The 26,422-nt window shown below is 49.1% G+C and overlaps 1 long non-coding RNA gene across 2 annotated transcripts in view; it reads left to right on the top strand.

The window, feature by feature from the left end:
• Positions 1–26,422, top strand: part of LOC143149122 (uncharacterized) — a 134,825-nt gene that overhangs the window by 90,297 nt on the left and 18,106 nt on the right. For both annotated transcript variants that reach the window (XR_012992704.1, XR_012992705.1), the window contains exon 2: positions 17,714–17,883. This is a non-coding gene — a long non-coding RNA (uncharacterized LOC143149122). The remainder of the gene's footprint in view (positions 1–17,713; positions 17,884–26,422) is intronic.

Below are 26,422 nucleotides of genomic sequence, written 5' to 3'. Positions count from 1 at the left end.
TAAACCATTGACGTTGATCGACGGTCAAAGGCCACCGGGACCGAGGCTATTGTGAGAAACGTCGAGCGACGAAAGCGACTATTTTGCTAGATGACGGCGAGACTCTGTTGCGCTCGCCGAGCAATTACGCGTAAAAAGGACGAACGTTTTCCGTTTCACCGCGGAAACATTGGCCAAGAGAAAATTACAATCCCAGGGACCGAAAGCGTATTGAATAAATTAACGAATTTTACGCCCGGGCCGTGATTCTCGAAGCGAAGATGTCGTCGCGAACGGTATTTGAAAAACGAGACGTAATCGTTTTCGAGCTCCCCGTTATTAGACGCGTCCCTCGATTCGTTGTATCCTTCTACGATCTTTGTCCGCGTTCACCGAATTGTTTCGTCGATGATTAACGATATTAACGAAAAAATGTCCTTTGCAGCGATATTCTCGTTCCCTTTATAATCGGATAAATTGTATACCCGGATTCCATCGTTGCTCTTATAATTAAATTCCGAGTGGTATTAGCCCGAAGGGAGAGGAAATTGAATACGCGTGACACCGTTGACCGATTCGCTCGTTAATATCGCGAAAGAACCGGTCGCCGTTCGATTGTTTATTTCAGCTTTCGGCCCTGATAAATTAATCGTATCGATGGACGGCAAAGCTACCGTTAAGCTCGTATCTTTCCCGTTCGGGGATTCCGTCCGCTGAAATTCGGCCATCTTTGTTTCGTTCGATCGAATTAATTATTCGAGCCGGCCATCTATAATGCGCGCGCGGTGCCGGGCTGGAAACGTTTATTCGTATCGCTTGCAAAAGTCACGCGTTACCGTCGGTGCCGAGATCGGCTCTGTCGCGCGATCGGTATCGATTTCGTTTCAACCGATTGAATATTTTACAAGTTGCCCTAGCCGATTGCAATTGCACCGCGACTAAGTGGTGAATCGCTAATTGAGCGGCGGACCATCGTTCTCTGTAAACAGAACCGTGTCTGTTTTCGTTGTAACGCGAGACACTTCGGTGCGTCGAATCGGTTGCATCGAGACAATCGACGCTAACCGACGATCGTAAATTGTATTTTCCCCGGTTGGCTCGTTTCCTCGAAAATACCTTCGTTTTCTTCGACATCGGTGGACGAATTCGGATAAACGGAGACCCGAGACCGAGTAGAATCCGCTCTGTTCCCGATCGGGCGCGTAACACGGTACGCCTCTCTCTGTAGATAAGTAGAACGGGACCGTGTGTCCGTGCAGATAAGTAGAAGGTATTGTAGGTCGGACGCGTAGAACGGGATCAGAGTCTGGAGACACGAGTAACACGGACTCGGTATCTGCGCGGATAACTCCACCGATGTGTTCGCGTCTACTCCAACAGGTAGAACGACCCAGTTCCGGCTCGGATAAGCACACGGTATCGTCTCGATCCGACCGGATCGCCGAATAATTATCGTTCTTACTCGGACGAGCGAAACGGGTCTTGGCCACGGTCGGACAACAAGAACAGACCCCGCACTTCGTCCGATCCGTGGATGTGGATGATCCGATCGGACGAGTAAATTGACCAGCTTCCGTTTAGACGAATGGTCTCTCTCCCGATTATCGCGAGATGTGTCGCGATAAACGCATTCAACGTATTCGCGAACGAATACTACGGTAATCGTTGGCAAATTCTCGATCGATCGTGGAGAACCTCGATCGTCGAAAAATATCGCCGCCATACCGCTATCGATCGTCTTTGTTCGACGTTACAGTCGAGGAATCGATTCGATGACAAATTTATCTCGCAACGATCGTCATCGAACCGCCACGATTCCGTAATTAGTCGAGAGCTGGTACGAAAACAGTCGGACCGAAGTGCAGCCAAATACGTTAAAACGCGGATACGTTAAACATCGAGCGGGTCGAGCTAATTAAAGGCGTCATGAAAAATGTACGCGACGATAAATCATCGACGTACCGGGTCCTGACTAATGGGAATTAAAATATTCCGATTTCGACGCATCCCCCGGTCGTTTTTTCCCATGAACGTCAATTTCCCGATTAGTGCGCGACGTTCGCGCGAAATAAACACGGGATAATCTATCGCGCGTTTAATCGAACGAAACGAACGCGCGCCATTTTCCCACTTTGCGGGAACGTTTCGAAATTGATTCAAAGGAGAATAAAATTTCGTCGATGTACCGCGACGTTGTTTTTTTGGAAAGGCGAAAGGAAACAAGACCTCGAGACACTTCGACCGGGTGTCGAGGATATCGAGGATAGAAAAAAGAATTTACGAAATGTTCGAAGGCCGTTCCCTTTCGTCATCGATACGAGCTTTCTTCGAAAAGACGCTCCATCCGCGAACCAGCGGATCGTTAATAATTCCCTCGGTCATTAGCGACACTTTAAGCCGTTTAATCGTACAGTACTCCCGCGCCGTCTTCCGAGGTAAATTAATCGAGACACCGGCCAACTGCACGATAATTAAAATTTTCCGGCGAAAACTGCTGCTAAGAGAGACGGATGACGATAAAGAAGTACGAGCTGTCGAGTCGAGGGGAGGGTGAAAAAAATAAGACAACGCCGTAGAGGATGCTGGTAGGTCGAAGTGGACCGTCTGGGCGTTATTCGTCCTTCATTGCGTAAAAATAATAGCCCGCGTGGTAAAACTTCCGTTGTTCCGGGGATGGACGCGTATAGGGTGATTGTTGAAAGGTGTCCCGTGGTCTCCGTTGTTCGCGAGACGCGTTTCGCGCGCCCTCGAACTCCTCGAGGACGAGAGGACCGGTCGTTTCGCGAGAATCACCCTGTAGATTAATCCCGAGGTAGTTTCCAGCTCCTCGTCCGCGTGACCGGGTCACTCGGTCTTTTATTTCTCCCTTGTCACTCTCCCCTTGGACGTGCCGGATGCCGGCACGTGATGGCAACCATTATACCTTGCGAAAGTGAAGATGGATTCCGTGTAGTTCATTTGGGAAAAGGTGCGCGACGAGAGGATCGTAAAGAATGCTTTTACGATTCCGGGTGACGGGCGAACTTGGTACGCCGGCATGGCCGATCGATCGAACGCGAGACTTCGTTCGCGACTCGATTGTATTATATTATTTTCGGTACGCGCTCTATATTCCGAGCAACGATCGATCGATACTTATTCCTCCTCGTTATTGCAATTGTTCTCCGCGAGTGGAAAGGTTCATCCGTGATCCCGAGTTACGAAACGTAGGGGAGAAGAGTCCGGTCGAATATTTTTCGGAAATCGCGATTAAATCGCGATTGAAATTACGGTCAACACCGTACGCAGTTTCTAACCAGATACACGATCTACGTCCCGCGCAGGAGCGAAAAATTAATTTCGTAATACTTGTGGCCAGTGACCGTGGCGCTCGAAACTTCGTACACGTATCTCCGCGCAGTGCAATTAACAATCGTGGAATTCGCGGTATCCGAATTTTACAGATTGAAATTTATACGGCTTTCTACGTTTAATCAACGCGGACTGAAAATATATATTTTAATGAAATTATTAAACGTCCGGCTGGAATTAGAGAGGTAACGGAAGCACAGGTGCATCGATTCGCGTCGTTCCGTGAATTATATTGCCACCTACGCTCGTCCCGCGAATTAACAACGATAAACGTTGCGATAACTTCCGCGCTCGATAAGCACAAGGACGAAATCCTCGAAGGGAGTAGGAGCTCGTTGATCCCCGAAATACCTCGGACCGATCGCAGCTTTCGTTTTTCCACGGTGACGATTGTAATTGTTAATCGGAGCGGAAAGTTTCCGAAGCTTCTTTCCAGCCAAGTTGCGCCGCGGCGATCGATCGGTGAGATCTAATTGCAATTAATTTGTCCGGGGCGTTTCGTGACGCCCGAGCCCGTTCGAGCGTGCATAGCCTAAATGGCATTCTATTCGAAGAAATTTCTTGCTCCTCGGTTCCATTAAATTGCTCTCGTTACCTTTATCGAGCTCCACTCGCGTTGCATCTTCGAATAACCGTTCCCGCACACGCGCCGTGCGACCTACCGGCACGTAATTGCGCGCGTTTCTATTCTACGAGCAGTGTTCGATAACTCCAAAAAATATTCCCCGTTTTCGAACCCAATTTTCGCGGCAAGGAGGTCCGCTTGGGTATTCGCCCCTTGGCTGAGACTCCTTTTTAATAATTACCACCGTTATCGCCGAAGAACCCAGAGAAAGAACGCGCGGTTCGTAAGCTTTCGAACCGACATCGGAAAGTACGCGCGAAATGCAAACGGAGCATCGAAGCTTCGTTGAACGATTAAATACGATGGTAGCCCGCTTCGGAGTATCGATGTTTAAAATTTTTAAAATCCAATCGTCCGAACCCCCAAATTTAGTAAACCGATTCTACAATATTAATACGTGTACTGGCAAAGTCTCGGTGTTTGAAAATGTTCGAGGTTCACGGTTCCAAGAGACCAAAATTCAAAAACACCTCCGTTCGGAAACTCCAATTTGTCAAAGCCTCGAGTTCCGAAGTTTCCAATGTTCCAAAGTTTCGATGCACCGAAGCTTCGAAGCGTCAAAGTGTCTAACCGGTAAAGTTCCTTTTACAAATTTGTACACGTCGTCGATCCGTTTTTTCTCTCGCGGTCGATCGACAACGAACCGAGATCGTACCGAACGATTTTCTCGCCAATTCGGAAACATAGATTTCCGATCCACGCGAGCATCATTTACCCTGGATTTTCTCCACGCTGCGCTCACGGATTCGCTTAGTTGCGAACAAATTGCGTCCCAAAGTAGACGAGTCCGCAACGATCGTTCGTCCACCGATCGAGCTATTTTTAAACAACGTGTCGTCCCACGCTTCCGATAGAGCAGTTTCCTCGACAGAGACTCCGTTTCATCGTGAAAAGTTCATCGATCGGAGATCCATATTACCGTAAACGTAACCGGTGTGGATAAACGGACGGTATTAATAAACCATAGCTACGTCTCCTCTGAACGTTCGACGGACGAGTCGTTGTTCCTTTCCTCGCCGAATAAACGGGGACCCCCGTTATAACGCATCGCCGCGGACACACTGCGCAGATTACGCGGACAAGATTTTAATTGCATCCCCGATACAATCGGCGCGGATCTAATTACGACAATTAACGCGTGTACGTATACAAAGGACGGATCGCTTTGAGCCCGGTTCGTTCTCAAAAATACCGCGTTATTTAAATTATACTCGGCCATTGGTTATCCGCGAGCGATCGATAGGCGGTTTCGCCCTCGGTTCCCGGCCGTTTACACGACCATTTTATCGCAGTGACGACAAAAACGAAGACCAAGGTAGATCGCTAATCAGGGACGAGTACGTGTGACCGAGGAGCGTTATACGTCGGGACGCTCCCGGATCTCTATCGGTCGTGTTCGTTAAATCGTAGAAAACGGATTAAACCGTTTTCGTCCCGTCGTCGCCCGATGAATCGGGTACCGAGTGCCGATTTCACGGGACCGATTCGTAATCGATACAATACGCCGTCAACGCGACAAATATCGTCTCGACGACGCGACCCTCGCGCGCAGATTTCGTTCCGTGTTTAACGAATTTCTCAAGAGGAAATCAAGCGTTGCTAATTTTCCAGATATATTCGAACCTCCACCGTTTGAAAAACGAGGCTCTCCGTAAAAAATTCTACTCCATCGTTTGAATGTAGCTCCTCGCGGAGAATCCTCCGGTTTCGATTCGAAACGCGTATTTTGGGTCGAGCTGTACACAAAAGGAAAGATAAATACCCGGACGGTCCGTAATCGATTTTCGTGCGCATCTCTCGTTTCGCCTTTCGTCGGTGTTTTCGTCTGGCCTGTTCGCTAATTGATGCGCATATTTTCGAGGATTTAGCGTTGTCCCGGACAAAAACCTCGGGATGGAAAAACTCGTTAGATTTCGTAACAATGCTGGCCCTCGAGTGCGGGGCTGTGTCCGTGCACCGGTTTCGCCGGCGGTTACGCTCGACTCGTTGATTAAATTCTTCCGCGACTAAATAAAATATCGGGCTCCTTCTTGGTCGACCGGCTACGGGAAATGCAGACTAAGTGCGCCCGGTATTGGAAAGTGAACGACGAATTCCTTCACGGAGACCGACCGGCGAACCCTTGCTCGCTCGAAAAGTCGTCGGTTGGTTCGATGAATTATAAATTTCGTAGGTCGGTCCGATCGAGACTCCAAACCGGAATCGAAACGTCCAGATTCCCTATTTATACTTGTACGTTGCGTTTCTACGAACTATAACGCGACACTTTTTTTTTTTTCTTCAAAAGAGCTATTAAACTTTCAAGGGTCGTTCGATCGTTCCTTCCTTGGAATATAGAATATCCGAGTATATTTTGAGAATGGACCTGGAAAATTTTACCAACCTGTTGGAATACCCGCGACTCGACAGATATTCCATCTGTTTTTGCAACGAGCTTTTGCAACGAGCTTTTGCCACGAGCTTATCGTTGAAGCATTTTCCGAGAGGAAAATAGAATCGATGGAACTTCGGCTCGAACGATCGAGGGTGTACCGTGATTCTCGCGGTATCGCGAACGATTGTTTCGTCGCTGTAAGAATTCGAGTCCATCGTTCGAAGGTTGAGTGTCTCGTTCGGTTCCGTGGCCGGTCGATCGGGCGAACGCGTGCAGAATCATAGGAGAAAGCGTATAAATGGCCATGAGAACGGGAGAAGCTCGACCGCGACAAAGACGAAGCCAGAATGAGCCACGACCCTGAAAATCGGCGGTGTTTTCGGTGTCGCTTCCGGTCGTATTACCGCAACTGAGCGCCGCTCCCTCGGGATTACACGAACTGCCGGCGGTGGCAGATTGCTTGGCAAATAGGATTGTGCAGCCAAACAACTACTAGCAGTTACGAGAGATTGGTATCGCGAAACGATGGTGGCACTCCGTGCATGTCGACTGGGGAGCGGGTAGGGGGTTAAATCGACTCAAGTTTTTCCATATTTGCAATTCACCTCGAACTCCCGCGAAAGATATCCCGGTGGAAGCTCCACGAGCTGTCGGAAGTGGGAATAACTTTCTCGCGGTGAATATCCTTCGCGGTATTGTTTCTCCTTCCGGTTAACCTTGCGCGAAACGACGCAGAAGTGAACAACGCTGTTTCCACGGTTCCTTTAAAATGCAAAGCGTTCCTCGTGTTCCTCGTTGGCCGTTTTAAAGCGATTCGAAGGGAAACTATCGCCCCCCGATTGCCCCGTTCTCTGTTTTACGGCGCATATTTAACGCCCGCGAAAGTTTTTCTTACCCGGGCTGGACGTTGAATTAGGTGCGAAGAAAAATTTTAACGACGGAACGAAGATCGAAACGCGTTTCTTCGATGACTCGTTGTTCGTATTTTTGTCGGGAGTTTGATCAATTTTTTTCCACGGTGCGAAGCTTCGACCGTTTCCAACTGGAAAAATACAAAGTCCTTCGTGCTTTCGCTACGTTTGTTCGAAATCCGGGTAGGGACAAATAATCGAGAAATTTCCTTCTCTTAACGTTCTTTTGTTCGTTTCTTTTTCTTTTTTCGGCGACACGATTGATACGATCGCTGGGAAAAAGCGGTAACGGAATTATCGTCCACGATTGCGTCGTCTAAGAAAAAGGTTTTGAATTATGCGACAAATATTTTCACGCTATCCGGACAATTTTCTCGGGGATGAAACTCCGCGACGTAATAATCGGCCATCTGTAATATACAGTGACAAGTAATTCTTTTCGCTCGACACCCTCGATTCTTCGTCCGCGGGACCGAGGGATTGCAACCGTCCCGACGAAAGTGCTCGTTAAAAGCATCGGGAGGTTGAAATATTTTTTAAAATTATGATACATTTCGCGGTGAAAGCGCGATACGTCTTCCCTTTCTCGTCCGATTTTTCTCCATTCTAATTTCTACGGGCGACGGAACCGCTCGAGCGTTGCTCCTGTGAACGAAAAACAGAGAAAACGACGTGTAACTTTTCCTCTAACCGCGAACAGGAGACTCGTAAAACGTATCGAACAATTTTCTTTCGACTCTTTCCTCGATCGTGGTGGGAAACTCGAAGAGTCTCGGAAGAACGTTCGCCGAAATATTGTTTCTACTGGACAAGTAGGAACGGTGGGTGTATCGATTCGAAAAGTATTTCTTTCGAGCGATCTTAGAAAACACAGGAGATAGAAATCGAAAAGGAAGGTAGCAGAGGGTCCTCGTTTCTCCGCAGAGAGGATTTGCCTAAGCGACAGCGCGATTCCGGTTCCGTGAAATCCAAGTGTCCGGCCTCGACGGAGGCCGCGTTTCACACGGTACATCCGCGCTGGCCAGGTTCGGAAGCATCGTCCGGGACACCGGAAGTAAGTGGGCACGAATCGATCGATAGTTCCTTCCGGGGTTGGCACGGTGAGCCCGGTAACATTCGGGTACACGCGACTGCATCGTCGGACACTGACGTCTCTGCGCGCCGACAATCGCATGCATTATGACCGTCCCTCGATCCCGAAGGCTTCGTCGGCGTTAGGGCTTCGACCGACCGGCTGGATTTATGTCGCGAACGCCTCGTAAATCTTCGACGACGAGAACGATAATACCACCGACAGCGAGCTCGGACCAACGGCCACCGAATCGGGGGCCCCCCGATTCCTGCGGACGGTGAGCTCTACTCTTTCACGGTGATCTCACTTTTTTGGACATCCGATACACCGGAGAGCTCGCGTCGGGCGACGAACGAGTCGAAAGAGAACCGAATCGGCCCGTGTACGCCTCGGTTCGGGGAATTTTCACCTGGATCGATATCGAGCGACGAGCTTCGAGGACGGAAGCAGACGGTGCGACGTAAAAACGATTTATTCCGTTCCGAGAGACAGTTACCGCGTGGCTGGTGGGTGTGCGAGCACGGACGAGAAACGAAGTGGCAGGGACAATGGCCTTGAACGGTCGATTAATTTTGATCGCACTTCGGTCGGTTCGTCGCGCCTCGCACTCGTGGATCCGCTTCGTACACGGTGGATCGAATCTTCCTCGTCGGTGTCGCGCGTTCTCGTAAGTATCGTGGATACGTAAATATTAAACGACGAAACGTAGCTTTGCGGTGATACCGGCCACGGTATGGGACGTGATTCCTGACCACGAAGACGTCTCCCGTTTCTGGGCTCACGGCAGCTATCGGACGATCGGTTACGGTTCTCCGTGCGCGAAGATTAACGTTTATAGAAGCTGGCCGACACGGCTCGTTGCAATATACAGTCGACGATACCTCGATCCTTGATGGCTGACGTTTCGTCGGTGGACTGTTAATTCCCCCGGGTTCGACGTTGAACGATAATATCCCGACTCGGAAGGTACATCGTTCGCAACTTAACGGTGTACGTCGTCGTTGAACGTTCGTAAATAACGTTCCGTGCGGAGCGGATATCCGAGGTAATCGATTCCAGCGGTGTCCGGTTCCCTGGGTCGCGTGATTTTTTTCAAAATTGTACCTCTTCGATTCGCCGCGGTACGATTTACGTAACCGAAAACGTAGCGTTCGTCTCTCGTTCGGTTCACGGTTGGAACTCGATCGTCCGACCCGGAGAAAATCAGTTCTCGTCGAGACGCGAACGTAAACAAGCGGGGTCGTTACTTAACCGCGCAGCGATCGCGTAATAACGGGTTGTCTCGAGGGCGAGTGTGGTGCCGGTTGGATAAATTGTACGGGCCGGGAACCGCGGTCGTAACTTCGAAATGACCGCGATAGACGGCATTTATGCGTCCGCGTTACTGCAAATTGCGGCGAGTGCGTTTATTCGACGACTCTGGGCTAAGGGGATCGGAAGTGCGACCCACGATCCCGGGTATCTACCAGTCGTGAAAGCAATTCCGACGGTGTTCCCTTGGCCCGTTCTAATTTCCTTCGAGGGCCGTGCAGTGCCCCGCGAGGCACTCGTAACATCTCCGCCAGAGTCCCTTTACGATGCATCGTAACGCAGCGTTTCGTTCCCGTGCTCCGTCCGCGTGACCGTCTCCTGCTCCGCTATCCTTCGTCGTACCCCATCCTCCTACCTCTACGAGAATTCGTGGTTCGTGCCGCGAGAACGCGTTCCTTGCCACGATTAATAATTATCGAAGCGTAACTGCTTTTCCCTGTACCCGTTTCCACGCGAGTTCTTTCATCGTTCCCGCCGCGCAGTTGGCGGTTTCTCAAGAAGACCGTTCCAAGTTGGCGTGCCCCGGTCCTACGATCGATTCGAGAATCGACGAGTTCGTCGTGTATCGTTTTTATCCGAGGCTCGTTCCAAGTTTCCAAATTACGGACGATCGTTCGTCCGAGAACTTCGGACCGAGTCGCGATAATCGTGATCGTTGCTCGCGCGATCGTCACGGGGGGTAGCGATCTTGCGCAAGGTGCGCGATCGCTTACAGAAGTCAACTTCTCGGCTCCGTAACGTACGAGCGTATCGTAAACTCGGTCGTCGACCGTCTCGACGATCGGAAACTTTTCGAGCGATCGTGTTCTCGATCGAGATACAGGCGACTCTCGATTACCATACTCGGGAAGCGGTTGGACGTTCAACGGTCGTCTTTCGACGAACGATCTCCATCCGAGGCACTCGAGGTCTCGAATAACGAGTCGCGCGGAGATCCGATCGAAGGAAGAATCGGTATCGCAAAGTTCGTTAGGTCGTGGAATATACGCGTTTACCGGTACGAGTCCCCCCGTCGGTTCGCCTGGCAGAAATCCGGAACGCGGTAGCAGTCGAGGACCTCGACATCGATTTCCACTTTCCCATTTTTCTTCCGGCGTTGAAGAACGAGGTTTTGTAGCCGGCGCGTTGCGCTTTCCGCGCGTAAAGCGAAAGAAAAGCTTTCCGTGTAATTCGATAATTCGCAGCGACGTCGGAATTACGGCCGGGGTACCGTCGACCGTGTACGCAATTTTAATGCCCCCCGTTCCAACGGGGCGTGCATCGTTGCGTGGCATAACAAACTACCCTCCGAAACTCACCCCCTCGAGCTCTTATACCGTCGTCGTGGCGACGCGACGAAAACCTCGGCTCGAAAGTTCGCTCTACCGTCGACGACAAAGGAGCCGGCCACTCGCCAGAATCGGAACGCGCTTATAATGGGAATTCGGAAACAATGCCGCCCGCTATCGAACCGGCCCCATCCATGCACCGGGTGCTCGAAAACTTACCGACGAGTTTCCTATTCCGCTCGAGCCTCGAGGCTGCTTCCGCGGAAACGAAAATAGATCATTATTACGCAACCTTGCGAACCGGTTTTCGAAAGATGCGGTGAATCGCGATTAATCGTGCCTCGGTTAAAGAACCTTTCGTCGACGAGAGAGCCGCAATTTTATCGATGTTTCTCTTATCGGCATCTCCGTATCGGTGTGCCTGCGCGCGCGCGCGCGCGCGTGTACGTACGAGGGAATATACATTCCGTCGCCTTTTCGTTTTTACTTTCCAGGCTGTTCGACGGTTCAATTAGTCCTACTCCGGTTGTCGGAGCAGTAGCTCGGTTCTCGTTCCATTTGTCCGAACTCGGTGCTGATTCCGCTCGTCCGGGTTAGGTTTGGGTTAGGTCCGGGTTATCGCTTCATCTTGCCCGCTCAAAGATAGTACTCGTTCCAGTTACCCCGCCGCGAACGGTTCTCGGTTCGCTCGACTAACGAGAAACCGGTCCCGTTCCACTTGTCCGACTCGTAGCGCGAGCCTAGACTACTTTCCCGGCCGATGGTGATACTATTCCACGTGGCTGGCTACGAGTAATCCCCTACCCTGCTTACGCGGACGGAGACGGTTCCAGTTTCTTTATCCGATCGGGCTGGAGGACGAACGGAGCCTCGAAGAACCGCTTTCCGGGACGTATTCACCGTGGAGAGGTGTTCGACTCGGGCAACCTTCTCCCAACCATCGATGACGGAGATCCACGATTTTCCCTGCGCGTTCGCGATGTTTCGAGATCTCCTTCCGAGTCGAACTCGCTTAGAGAGAGAGTAGATGTTCGTGATTCGCGATAGAGACAGAGAGAGAATAATTTCGTTCATCGATTCCTCGGAGAGCGTTCGCGATTGTTTTCGGCGGACCACTCGTTGCTCCGAAATCCCTCGGACGTTCCCGCGGTCCGCACGCGGGAAACTTTACCGGAACTCTTGCAGAACTTGGCGCGCGAATAATCCGCCCGGTGCGCAAACTTGGCCACGCGTATCTGTACGTTTCCACGGTCGGTTCGTGTCTCTCGCGAACCCCATAAAGGAAGCTTATACAGCACGAAACTTTCCAACGTCGACCGATATCAATTTGGTTAACGATAGGGGAGTTCTCCGTTTCGGGTACGGCGGAAGAGGCCACCACGGGATGGACGCGATACACGGAGAATCGTCACGTGACTTGGCTCACCAACGCCCAATCGAGACACGCGGTACGAGACTCGTCCCTCCTACGCGTTCGTTTCTTCCTCGAAGCGGAATTTATTACGCGACCAGGCTGCAGAAATAATTGCACAATTTTCGCAACGAATACGCTCGATGCAGAGGAACAGAGTTCCGCGTTACAGGGGTACCGCGGAAGCTGAAAAGACGTCACCTCTGGATCGAGAGGAATATATAGTACCATGCCCGAGGGGATTGTGGACAGCGTCGAGAAATTTTTCACGTCTTTGCTGCTTTCCCTCTCAGTGCCTAGGCTAAGTGTATTTAAAGCGAAGATCGCGAAAAGTATCCACTCTCCGGTATCCATCTCTACCGAGGAGATTCGAGCCGGAACCAGACCTCTCGTCGCATTCGAATCATCGGGGAGATCCAGTTGCACGGATGTTTGTTCTTGGGTCATTTTCAACGGTGGAGGAGTTTAACACCGTTTCCCAAGGGGACACGAGCCGAAAGTGAGACGCGGGAGAGCTGGAAAAGAGAAACGGATTCGCGCACCACCCGATACGTATTATCAGTTTCCGTTTTATTCGCGAGACCGGGCTCGAACTTACGCGAAACGGGAGCCTAGAATATATCCGAGAAAAATCTGGTACACCGCTGCCGAGCAAATGCGTGCTGCGCGATAAACTTTCATGGTGCACGGAGCGGGTCGCTACGAGTTATATTTCCCTTTTGATCGAGGCCGGAGAAGAGAAGCGAAGGAGAAACGCTCTATGGTTCAATGGGCTCTAATTTTACAGTGCGGGCTCTCCGTAGTGCCAGGACGCCGCCAGGAAAGTGCATTTTCCCTCTCCTTTAAATGCAATTTTTTCGAAAAGTACGATTACGCAGAGGAGACCCGGATAATATCGTCCGAGGGCGATACACGCGTTACCGGACCTTCCTAGATCCCGACAACGATCCGGTTACTCGTTTCGGAGTAATACGAAAAATACTAACGAAAGATCGCAAAGGAATCTTAAAAAGAAACACCCTGCGATGAAAATTAGACTTCCGATCGTTCGAAAATGGTATTTTTCGATCCAACAAGGGGATCGCCGATCGGGTATCTCGGGTACCTCGAAGTAAGAACCACTGTACCGAATAGGTATAAATTAGTGTGCCGATCCGGTTAGTATTCCAGATGTCCTAGAATAATGACAAGAATATCAACCGACTGTAACCCAATTTACAAACCGTTTGCGGAACACCCGGTACGCGTACTCAATCGCGCTTAAACATTGTTTGCACTTTCACGGGTTGAGTCGCGCGACTACGCACACTCGCGCGCATAACCGCGAGAATAATTCCTGCGTATACGTATTCACAGGGACGTGCCTCAACCCCACGATTGATCGTCTTAGGTGCCCGAACGAAACCTCGGTCCACTTGTATCATCCGTTTCCCTCGATCGTTTTTCCCGACCCGTTCGATTTCCTCCCCGATGGCGTAACCGATAAACACGGCCGATTTCGAGCTCTCTCGGAATTCTTCCTCGGCGCATCACCGGAAATACGACGCGAGACAATCTCTCCTCCGACGGTGGATCCTCCGTTTCGTCGTCGATTAATTCCCGCGATACACGTTGCGCTGAACCGTTGATGGACGAACGCGCGTTTCGAGAAAAAACGACCAACGGAATCGTCGTTTCGAACGGTTACGTTATCGTTCGTTCGTTGCGAAAGGTATACGAAAGACTCGGCGAACCGGATACCTCGATCGCGTTCGATCCGGATGATAAATCGCGGCCATCTCTCTCGGTAAAGTGCTCGCGTTGTATTCCGAAATCCGAAGAAGATTGCCTCGCTCGCGGAACCGGCGTTTCCATCGAAACCTCTAATCCACCGAAAGTTGTACTTTTGAAGAAACAATTGTGAATTTTAGACTCGAAATTGTTTCGCGGTGGGAAGAACAGGGACGCTCCCGTTCCGTAAAAATGTTCCGGAGGAAGTTGTTCACACGCGGAGCACATCCGTGGCGCGCGATCGAGAAAAGCAATACAACGGATGCAGAAACTTATACCGACAACTTGTTAGTTTCGGTTGTTATCAATGGAGGAGTTCTCGACGGAGAAAAGTAATATTTTCTGTATGCATTGCGTGCACCCCGAGCCCAGCGTAGAACAAATATATAGGTGTTGCCGCAAACTTTCGAATTCGCGGGGAGAAACTCGGTTTTGCGAGACGACCAACCGCTCTCCGAACCGACGAATAACCGAAAAGAAACATTCTTCGACGACCACGTTTAAACGGAGCAGAACTCGGAAACGATCGAACAATAATTTCGCGTTCTCCTTTCTTCGAGGAAATTTTGATTTCGAGAAACCATTGACACGAAACACATCGTTTAGCTTGCACACGAATGCGACTGGGTCGTGATTTCGAACTTTTTCTGTTACGAGGGCAACGTACACCGCGCCTCGAAAGTTCGAGAAACGAGCGCACCTTAACGCGCGCGGGCATAAAAAAAAAGAAAACATTATCCGCCCGTTTAACGGTAATTTCGAACGAAAACGATCGTTACGGTCTCTCGACGCGTTTCGGACGTATTTTATTACGATAATTGCGCGACCGCACAGCCTGGAAATTACAGTTTGTACGGCGGTCAGGATTCAATCGGTGCGTTTCGCGGGAAACAGAGCACAAGCGAAACATCGAACACCTTTTACTACATTTTTCGATCGCGTTCGTCCATCGCGATTCGCATCTTTCCGTAAACATTGTTAAGATATTTCCCGGCCGAGGTACACGCCGCTCGCCGAAACTTCGTTTGTACCGAATCGTCGAACGAGATCGGAGACGGGGGTCGATCTCGTCGAGCATTTTGCGAATATTTTTTTCTCCCGGTGGTCGAGGAACCGCGCGAATCGACCGAGAGATTCCGTCCACGTTTTACAGCCTTTGCTTTTACACCTTTCGTTCGTTTTCCCGCCTTTCTTGCGATCCTTCTTTCCCCGCCTTCTCTTTTTTTTTTCTCTCTCTCTCTCTCTCTCTCTCCGTCTCTTCGTCTTCGCGACCTAAAAGTCCAAAGTCCTGCTCGCGCTGCCTTTTCATTTAGAATTTAATGTTTCAGCTGTTCACTCGGAGCTCTTCCCTGTTCACCTCCTTCCCCTCTCCTTCTACGAGCTCTTCGGGGAAACGAGGTCGTGGTATAAAAGATATTGTAGAAGAACAAAGGGAGAGGGAAGACGCGAAGTAGAATGCAGGGCGGGAAAGAGTCGTTGGGAAAGTTTTTATCGGGGAGGGCAGAAACAGGGACGAAGACGAAGCCCGTGATCGATTTTCGCGATCGGCCGAGTGCTCGGGAGCACTTTCGTGGTCATTGTTGCGTTTTCCTGTAACGGCGAGGAATTCGTCGACCCGACTCGCGTTATTAAAACGCTCGACGAAACGTACTTTTTCCCCGCGCCTCGTCGAACGGACAGCGAAGACCGTAGATCGAAAAATATCGAGATCGCGTACACTTCGAGTCCGCGGCGACCCAATTAGAATCTTCCCTGTCCGCGAATAACGAAGCGGAAGAGTGTCAAGGCAAGGGAGCACGAAAATTCAAAATTCTCGAAAGTAGCCGGAACGTCGCGCGTCTTGTCATTGACCCAGCTAACGAGTATCTCGAGAAGCGAGCTCCTTTTCCGTAAAAAAATATTCCGTCCCAAGGACGAAAGAGCGGACTGCCGTGAAATTGGCCGGAACGACGGAATCGATGAAAAACGAGGGGAAATGTTTCGAATCGAAACACCGAGACACGCCGTCGCGAAGGACACCCTCGAACCAATCGAAGCTGCCGAAACATCGATCGGTAATTAGTTCGTCCGACGAGGGGGAGGGGATACGAAGGAGTGTATAATTATATCGATTGCCGTCGATTCCCGATGCACGAGGGAAGAGGCGTTCGAACGCGATTAGATGTCGAATCGATACGATAATAATTGGCCGCGCGCGCGTATAATAGAATTGCCGGTGTACCTCGAGGTATACGTAGAAATTTAGGTTTGTCGGGCGATTGTAGCCGATACACACTTACCTGCTCGTTGAACGGGTCCCGACGGTGGTTCGCGATAAATGTGCGCCAATAATCGTACCTTTTATTTACCAGAAACGGGGGTCCTCGACGAGCCCGCGCGTTGATTTCACGGTGGAAAAGCCCACCGATACCGTTACGAAGAAATTCCGTGTCCGTGGATGGTCCATTTACGCGGACACTGGAATTTCCAAGCGCAAAATTCTCTTTATTCGATTCCGAATATCGTTTATCCGGCATACTAGTTCCAACGCGAACATTACTATTGGAAAATAATTATCGAGAGATAATTAAAATTGGCAAGCGGTCGTGTTCCGATGAGTAACGTTTATCGCTTCTAAGGATAGAAAATCGCTCCAACTGCAAACCGGTTGAAAAATAATTCAGGGATCGAGCACCGTCCGAAACTCGCTGCAACGGGCCGAAAAATGTTCCCGATTAACGCGGAAGACGCCACTTCCGACGCGAGCATTGCTATTGGAAAATAATTATCGAGAGGCGATTAAAATATAAAATCGTTCGAATTTCAAAGTGGTTCGAAAACCGTTCGAAAATTGAACGAGGTTCGAGGCGCGCAAAAATAGACGGAAAAACCAGTAGTTTTCCGTCTGGTTACTTTTTTAACGCGACGCGCCTTTGTTCGCACGGTTGATCGAAAAATCGTCGATCCCTGCTTTCGTTTTTTCAAGCTTCCAATAGCGTCCGTGTCACTTGCCGCTTTTACTCGGTGTCGTAAACTAAGCTCAACCTGTCACTTCCTCCAATATCCGATATAAGGCGAGGAGAATGCGTCGAACGAATTGCAGCTCGATCCAACATCAATATTGATTAAGTACACAGGAAGGAGAAAAAAGTAGAAGCTTGCTCTCTCGAGGTAACGTCCGACGATACCCGACGCATCGTCCTCGGATTAAATCCGACGTGTCTCTGCTTCAGTCAACGAGAGTGACGCGAAAAATCGGCCGAGTCGTTATTTTTCTTCTCGAGGGAAGCTTCGCGTGTTGTTCGACGCGATATCGGATGAAAAATATTCCTCGCTCCTTTGCGCGACAAAGGAAAGGAAATACTCTGCCGGGTAAAAGTATTCCGGTGGTCGTTGTTATTGTATCGCTGCGCTCTTGGAAGTTTGCACGAGAGAGGACGAGAGGTAGCGGGAATGGCTCGTTGCGCGTACATTTTTTAACGATCTTGCTTCACGAATAAGCGTTAGGGGCAATCGGAATCTTCTCTTCGCGATATCGCCAAAGGACAGAGCCGTCGATTGGAAATCGCGGTCCGGGCACATCGGTCCGCAATTTCGCTCCGATCGAATCGCTCTTGTTTCGTCGAATTTTCGGATAACGGGTCCGTACGATTCTGTTACAGCTGGGAAGCGAGCTCGAGGTCGCGCCGATCCTAGAAGGACGCTTAATTCCCTTGGAACGCGAAAGCGCCAAGGAGAACGAAGGGAAATCCACGAATTATTTCTCATGTCTGGCACGTCTAACGGCGCGGGATGGACATTTAGAAAGCTTTACGAATCGCGCGCGACGCCGGTAAGTGAAGCGTTTATTTCTGTTTTAATCGGTCTGTTTGTCTCGACGATAAACCACGGGAGCCACGTCTTTTCCCACAAGCTTACATCGTTCTCGGACAAGTGTCCATTTATTCCATGGACCGAAATGAGTCCCGCGGTAAATTTCACCGTTCCCCGGTTTTCCGTGCGATTCACAGTCCTTCCTCCCTGTTCCTCCCCGACCGAGTCTGCCCGCCGGCAGGAATCCCGAACGACCATAGAAAATTACGTTCCTTGCGCGGATCCTTAAGACGAGGACTCGAACGGATAGTTTCAACGGCGAACCAGTTTGCGAGAGAATATGCGCGCGTTCGACGATTATATTATACTTTTTGAAAAATAGTCTTCTCGAGAGAGCTACCGTTTCGTCGTTGAAGCGATTGGTTTGTACACTCGATCGGAACTGTGCAAACTTTAACACTCGACGAAAATAAGACGCGAGAATTTTTCTTTTCTTCGACCGTATCGTTGATTCCAGGAGTGGAATAATCGCGAGTAACTTATTTAAAATATGGTTTTAAAAAATGGAAGGAAATTGAAATTCGGTGATCGATGGTGTCGAAAAGTTTCCTCCGTGTGAAACGGTGGACCGTTGAATACGATCGCGGCTGACTCGCGCGATACATTTCTACTCGCAAGGTTCTACAGCTATCTGTTGTCACCGGCAACGCGGAAACACATTTAGACCGCTGGCGTTATCTGCGGCACAAAGTTTCCATTATTTATGCCTTTTACTACGAGCAAAGTTTACAACCGATGCAGTTAACAGTCGCTGCAGTTTGCACCCACGGTTGACTTATCCCGTGCAATTCTACCGATTGCCTTGTAACGTTATCTACCGTCGTCGCTACCAAAGGAGGATCGCGTCAGGAAGTATCCGTTTTATTCCACAGAAATTCGTAGCTACGATATCGTACAGTCTCGAATGTAGGTCGCGATGGAATACTTACTCGCGTTAAATTCGTAATCAATTACGGTCGAAATAAGTACCAGGTACGTGCCTCCGGTGTTTCGTTCTTTCGTAAGATTTCGGTGTTGCTCGAGTCGCATCGGTATACACCAACGGTACTCTCTATCGACCATCGTTAGGAAAAACAGGTTTCCATAAAATTTTCCAGCAAAGTCGTCCGAGTCGCGTCGGTCCGTTACTCGGAATCGCGCGAATCGGAACCCTAACGAATACCGCCGGGGCTCGAGAAGCTCTCCTTTGTTCCGTCGAAGTAAATCTACATAAATTGAAAGTTCCCCTCAACCTCTCATATTTAATGTCTCTATCTATTTCATTTCTATTCGGAGTTTTCCGATAGCGACGTAAGAAAGCACCCTGGATTACCGATAACGAATGCGAGGTTCACAATTCCGCGCGGGGATACGATAAGGAAAGTTTAGAACAAAGCTTTACGTTGCTTCGTAAAGCTCCGACTGTTTCTCCAGTTTTCGCTCAAAGGCATAAAAGCAAAGGGGGTTCGAGGCTAGATTCTCCGGTAAACGAAGGATTATTCTTCCTCCTTGATAAACCGCGGGTCTGTAATGAAACTCGTTGCGTTTATTGAAACGAAGTTAAATCCCGCGAGGAGAGCAAGGAGAATCGAAAACAACCGGACGGTAAATTTACGTTATCTCCTCGTCTTCTTGAAAATCCCCTTCCGTCCACCCGAGTTTGCCAAGGATAACGCGAGAGAGGAAATTGCGTCCACGATATTACCGGTTGCGGACTATTGACCGGTTCGATAACTTTGTTCGATCTCGAGTATCGTCCATCGACCCTAATGTCTTTTTTCCACAACGTTTCATCGCGCGATAACAAACCGGAGAAAGCAAGACCGAACGCGCGTTCCCTTTTGCGCATAAATTACCACGAACGATAATCACAATTGTCCAGACAACAATGTCCCGTTACGTTAATTTCATCCGAACCAGTTGTTAGTTGCATACACGATTATTTAATACAAGCGATCGAATAACGATTCTCGCGAACGGAACAAACGCAATTGCGACCAATTGAAGCGACGTTTGTTCGTAAAAATGTAAATAGCGGGTGGCTGTGTATTCCGCGTAAACTATGAGAATCGATTTCAATAATTAACCGTGGACGATTTATGCGCGGCGAACTTTCTAAAATTCAATCAATTCCCGTAGCCTCGCTCTTCTCGCCTAGCGTTGTTTCGTATTTCTTTTTCGAACGCGAAAACCTGCGTTCAATTTATCATCGTGTCGGAAGATTTCCTCGACTTCCGAGAGAGATTCAGCCGGAGCGTTAATTTTCCACCGATCCAAGGTGTCACGCCCGTTTCGGTGATCCTTGTAACGCGAGGTAAATAAAGGAAATCACCGAGGGGCGAAGCAACGAAAAGGAAAAGGAAGGAAGAAAAAAAAAGAAAAAAGGAAGCGGCAAAAGTCTCCTCTCGAGGTAATCTAATTTGCCGATGCGACAAGGGGACGCTAAATTGTCGGGAGCGGAGCATCGATCCGCGCTGGAAAATTGGGAATACGTTCGTCCAATCTGAAATCAAACCGTTCTGCGGCGAATCAAGATAAGGAGCGCTCTTTCGTTCGTCTCGTTTCTTCGCTCGGAAATAGAGATCGCGACGTGGACGGTTAGGATCGCCGAGAGGATCTCTTCAAATTTCGCCGAGTGCCGCTGCAAATTCATCGACCGCGCGTCCGAGCGGGGAAAGGATCGCTCGCGTGCTACGCTCCTGGGTATCCTTTTCGTCTTTCGCAAATACGCGAGGAACGAGTTCAACGACGAACAATGAACTCCTTTATTCCTCGAGTTAATCTACGAGTCGCGAAAAGCGTAGAACTCTGTACGGGGGTTTCGCGACCCGCGGACAACATTTTTCATGCAACGTGGAACGTATTTCAGATCGTGGACCGTAGGTTACTAATTGTAAGGTACGAAAGGAGCGGAGTGGGGAGAACCCACCGATACGGCGAGGACAGTGTCGCGACCCCGAGCGGCCAATTTATTTTGCTCGATACCCCCGAGTAGAAAAGATCGAAAGGTCGTGTTCGTAGGTTTAATGGTAAATCTACGATTTATCGAAATACGCTCGTAAACTGAGAAGAAAAACGAAAACGATCAACGAATTCGTAATATTATACTTTCGTATTCCACGGCGTGTCGCGAAAAACAACGGAAACGTGCGTGGAAAATACAAGGCTGCGTCGGAGGATTTCCTTACGGTTCGTATTTCTTCAACGAGTATTCGTGTTTTCCGCGAACCGTAAGGTGTATTAATATTTAATAATGGAGAAGGAGCAAAGCCCGGATAAGATACGCGTTTCGAAACGCGTGCATATTGAGCGCGCAAGCACACAGAAAGGGAAAAGGGGATGTGCAAGTAGGAGAAACGTGATAGCGGAGCTGAAAATATGAACCTTTTACCTCGGCGAAGAGGATAAGAGATCGAAATATATCTGCTTGGATTACCCGCGCACGAGTACGAGAGTAGACAAAAGGAGTCGTTCCTGTAGAACGTGTAAACGATACGATATTTCGTAGTAATTATCTTTCCCTGGGAAACGTTAATAACTTCCCGATCCGCTGAGAACCATCGTTCGGCGAATGTCGCGAAGCTTCTTCGAAATCTTGAATTCCAGGTAGCTGTACATCGATTCGAGCCAACTTTCCACGAACCGCTCTTCGTAAACAAAACTAAACGATTCGCGAAACGTTCCTCTGTAATCGAAGGCCGGAAACATTTGTTTACATTCAACGACTCCGTGTGTCCGTATACCCGAGTCTCGCGGAGACTCTCCCCACCTCTATCCCCTTCCATGGAATTTCTTTTCGACAACGATCCTGGTACCCAACCGCTTGGGACCATTCGTCCTCGACGAGCGTGCGTCGAACGTCTACGAGGACCTGCTCGAGTTTCGAAGCCATCTTTATCGGCGCGACCGAGCAGCGACTCGGTAAGCGTAGTTTCCAGTGATCCGATCATCGTACCGATCGATGCACCGATAATTGTACCGTACGGTGCACCGTTTAACGCAACGAGTCGCGGACCGATCGGCGTATTAATAACCGCACTGAACACTGCACCGAGTCGGTGATAGAAATTGAAACGTTGGGTTAACGTAGCGACGGGTGTACCCAGATACCGATTAGGTATCGTCATTTGTGCTCCGATCGGTATAGGAATCGATACGCTGGATCGATGCAGCGACGAGTGTACCGATGTACCGATGTATCGATCCGCTAATCGCTTCACCGATCGTTGCACCGATTACGACCGATGGACGAGCGCGTCGACGAGTTCGGCGAAGCGAAAAAAAGTGCGATACGCTCCGAGGGAAAGCACGCGAGTAGAAAGCGAATCGCGCACGACCGTGACATTAAACGTTATCATAAATTCATCGAGCCTCGGGAAAACAACGGAGAAGAAACGAAGAAAGGGACTCGGAAGGCAGGGAAAGCCAGAGGGAGCGAACGAGAGCCGGGCACCGGTCCGTGCCTGGCGGACTCACGATCAATCTCCCTCTCCCTACTCCCCCACCCCCCACCCCCCCACCCTTCTTCTCTGTTCTCCTTTTTGTCCGGCTCCTCTGGCCCGAAAGCACGAGAGCTCGAAAAGTTCGCGAGTGGACAATGAATACTCCTCGTTGCAACGCTGGAAGAAAAAAGAATAGCGGAGGGGCTGGAGGAGCCGAGTTGGACGGTGGGGGAATAAAGCCGGAACGAAGAAGGGGTTGGAAATAAAAGAAACTCGAAGGACTCGTCGCCATCGCCACCTCCACCCCTGTTCCCCTCTTCTCCTCTGACCCCCTCGCGGCCCCTTACGCCCGTATTCTTGGCCTCGGTGTCGCGGCCGTTGACGAGCCCCCCGTGTCGGCCGACAACTTTTCCTTCGGTCAAACGAGCCAATGTTTACCAGGATCGACAAAGGAGAAGGCCGTGGGACAGAAAGGGGGATGTAAGTAGTTTCGAGACGTCGTACTACGTTTACACTGGGAACACGGTGTCGCTTTAACTGCGATCGGCACGTCGGCTCGTATAATCGATGCTCTCCCGTGCTCTTTCTCGCTTCGTCTCTCCCTCTTCCTCTCTCTGGCTCTCTCTTTGCATCTCGGGCGTGTTGTTGGAAGTGAAATTCGAAACTAAATGAGATTCCCGTCCGATCCCGGTCTTGCACGGGACATTTTCGCCCAAGCAAATAGGGTTCTCGTACCGGGAACGATCGCCCATAGGAACGTGGAAATGCTCCCGAGCATTGATTTTTAACGGAGCGTCTTGCTCCGATTACATTTTTCCAGCCACGGCACGAACTCGTTGCAATTAACCTTCTCCGTGACGTTTCCTCCGACGAGACTGCGAGACGAACGAACGATTCCTTCCGGAACGAGATTCGGTGGAACTGGTAAACGCGTTCAGCGCCGAGATCCCGATACAGTCGATTCGAGGTAGCCTTTGGATTTTTTGTCCGACACTTTTCTCTCCAATGTGTACATTTTTCTTCAACAGTGCAGGAAAAGTAATACATCCGGCATGGAATATTCTGTTTTTTTTTTTTTTTTAATTTTAATCTTCGATATCGAGATATCGTTTATCGCGTTCTGTATCGGCGCTGTAAAAGTTCACTCTCGGTCAGCACACCGGTGCTCGACGCGTCGATGGTAGAATTTGGTCGAATATTTGAGAAAATTTGGGGAAAATGTTGGAATTTTCTAAAATTTCCGGCGTTCGTGGAGCAAATTCAACGTTAAAAAGGGTGATCTCGTCGGTGGCTATAAAATCAACCGAGGAACATTGTAAACGAATCTCTATGACTGTGCTCGAGATTGCGAAAGTACGAAACTTTTTCTCTTCTCGTGACGGACGGAGTTAATTAACGATACCTTCGAGTTCCTCGTCCTTTCTTCATCGCCCGAGAGAGAGAGAAAAGAAACTCGTACTGCGATTTTAATGAGATTTACTTCGTTCTACCGGGCGTCGAAGCTAAAATCCTTAACCTTCGCTTCGTGCTTCCGATAGTTGTGAAAAATGAGCGAACTGGATTTTTCGAAAACGGTCCTCTGGTAAACGTGCCCGTTTTCGCGAGACCAATTTTCGACAAAATTCCTCCAATTTGTCGTGCTCGAAACTTCGATGTTTCGCCAAAGTCTTTCAACGACATTCAGCGATTGTACATAAATAATTACGACGCACGCAATCACGTGATTTCGACGTCGAATAAACTTTCCAGAATCGCCCGAAGTAATTTTCTCTTCGAAAGATGTTACAATCGGGAAAATTTCCGAACGAAGAATATCGTCGGGCTCGGCTTATTCGATTAAATAGACTCGATGTGCATAGAAAAACTCTCTTAGAAGCAATCTTCCACTGAAATTGAAAATTACACAAAGAGCGTACAAATTACATCCAAACGAACGTTTCCGAGTTTAAAAAAGTTAATCGTTCGTCTTTCGTTTCGAAACGTATTCGTTGGTAAATCTTCGCAAGGAGATTATCCGGTACGGAAAGTTATAACGTACGAATGGAGAATATTTTATTCGCACGACGGAAAGGTACTAACGCGTAAGTCTTTCAAAGGTACAAAAAATATATTATATTTTCGTTTAGAACGTTTCGCGTCCGAAACGAAGAAAGGTAAAGAAGGCAACAAATTTAATTATCGTTGAAACGAAGGAGCAACGGATGTTCCTTCGTTAGCGCGAGATTTCACCGGTATGAAAGCGGATTAGCATTCAAAGCGCGCAAAACTGGATTTTCTTTTCAATTCGGAGACCATCGTTTCCCCGTACGGAACGTTCCGTTCGTTTTTCGATGAAAAACGAAAGATAACGAAACGTATCGGATCGGTGTAAGAAAATGCGTAAACAATCGCGAAAGCGCTTTGTACTACCAACGACGGATTTCGTTCGTAAGAATTGTCCACGTTCGCTGAAGCTCGATCTCTCGAGAAGAAAAGAATTACGCGCGATGGTGATAATTCGTAACGATCGATGACGTCGATGTAGCTAACCCGAATAGTCCGTAATGCGTGAGCAACGATCCGCGAAACAATGTCGTGGATCGGGAAGAACGTATTCCTGTTTCTCGTCGCGGCGCGCGATACACGGATCGCTCTTTAAAACGTCATCGGAAAACGTGACGAACATTGAGAATTTTCCGAATGAAAATTACGAAATATGCCGAGCGAAAGCTCGACGATCCCCTCCGCTCGGGGCTCCCGACAGTTATTTAGAAATCGAACGACAGATATTGGCGACGTGACATCTCGAATCCCTTTCTTCGACCGAGCGAAACGTTATTAATGTCGCGTTACATTCGAAGCCGTCTTGAAAGCATTCACGACGCGGCTGGGAATGGAAAGTCTCTTCTCGAATACAACCACGTGTCGTCCTATATTAAAAAGCGTCATTTCCTCGAAATTATTGAAAAGCAAGAGAGGAAGAAAGACAGAGAAAGAGAGGGAGAGAGAAGGAACGTCATACGTTCGCAATCGAAAGATCGAAATTACCATTCTCGATTAAAAATAAATTCGATTCCGTTGCGCAACGAGTGGATCGGAGCTGTCTTCCCGGATTACGCTGCTCTCGTGTATTGGAATTATTATGGAAAACGATTGCTTCGTCGAGACGTAACTTTTATATTTTAATTTAAACACGAACGCGAGTACGCCGGAGGAAATTACTTTCCGCGTAATAGATGTCAAAAAAAAGTAGTTCCGCTGTCCGCTCGGCCGGTATATTAAAAGACACGCGTTCGATTTATCGAGTTTCGATGAAAACTCGGACCGAACCGAAGCGCGTTGTCGAGTACGCGGCACGAGAGCGGATCTTTGGTAATTCCTTTTCTTTTTTAATCGGAAAGGAGACAGGTTGCGCGCGCAAAAAAAAGAGGGAAAAAAAATCGGGAGACGCGAATCTTTACCGAGATGTTCGTTGTTCGATATTTTAAGCATTCTCAGCGGGCGAAGACGGTGATTCGAGTCGACGCCTTAATAATACGATCTTTCCGCGTTGAAAACGAGCAGAGTGAAATCACGTCCGTCAACGCGAACAGCAGCTGCTAAAATGTCTCCGCTGAAAGTGTACGGAATTAATGAAAGTCAAACACAAGTAGCGAACCATAAGAATAACCTTTTTCGAACGGTGATTGCGCTTCCATTTAGAGGGTTCGTTCGTTTTGTTTAGAGAACAAATATCGAGCAGGCGGAACGTCTGAACGTATTGTAAAATTGATCGTTTGCGTAATCGTTCTCGAACCGTGTACTTGGAATCGATTTAAACGAAACAGAAACGTTACGTCGAACGCGGACGATTAATATTACGGAACAAACGCTCCGTTGTTTTCCGACAAAAGCGTGACTCGTTTCGAAACGGTCGCTATTCAATCCCGAAATCGAGGTACGAACTCTACGTTCGAAAGAATGCGAAATTTATTCCGTGTTCGTTATTTCGGACAAATTGATTCGGTCTCGAGAAACATTTCCACCGGTAACGAGAACCGATCGAAGATTCAGGCTACACAAGATAAAGTTTAAAACAAGATTTTCATTGGCCGAGTA

The sequence above is a fragment of the Ptiloglossa arizonensis genome, chromosome 7 (genome assembly GCF_051014685.1).
Source record: "Ptiloglossa arizonensis isolate GNS036 chromosome 7, iyPtiAriz1_principal, whole genome shotgun sequence".
NCBI classification, from domain to species: Eukaryota; Metazoa; Arthropoda; class Insecta; order Hymenoptera; family Colletidae; genus Ptiloglossa; species Ptiloglossa arizonensis.
The sequence above is the reverse complement of the archived record's forward strand: the minus strand, read 5'-3'. Positions and strand labels throughout refer to the sequence as shown.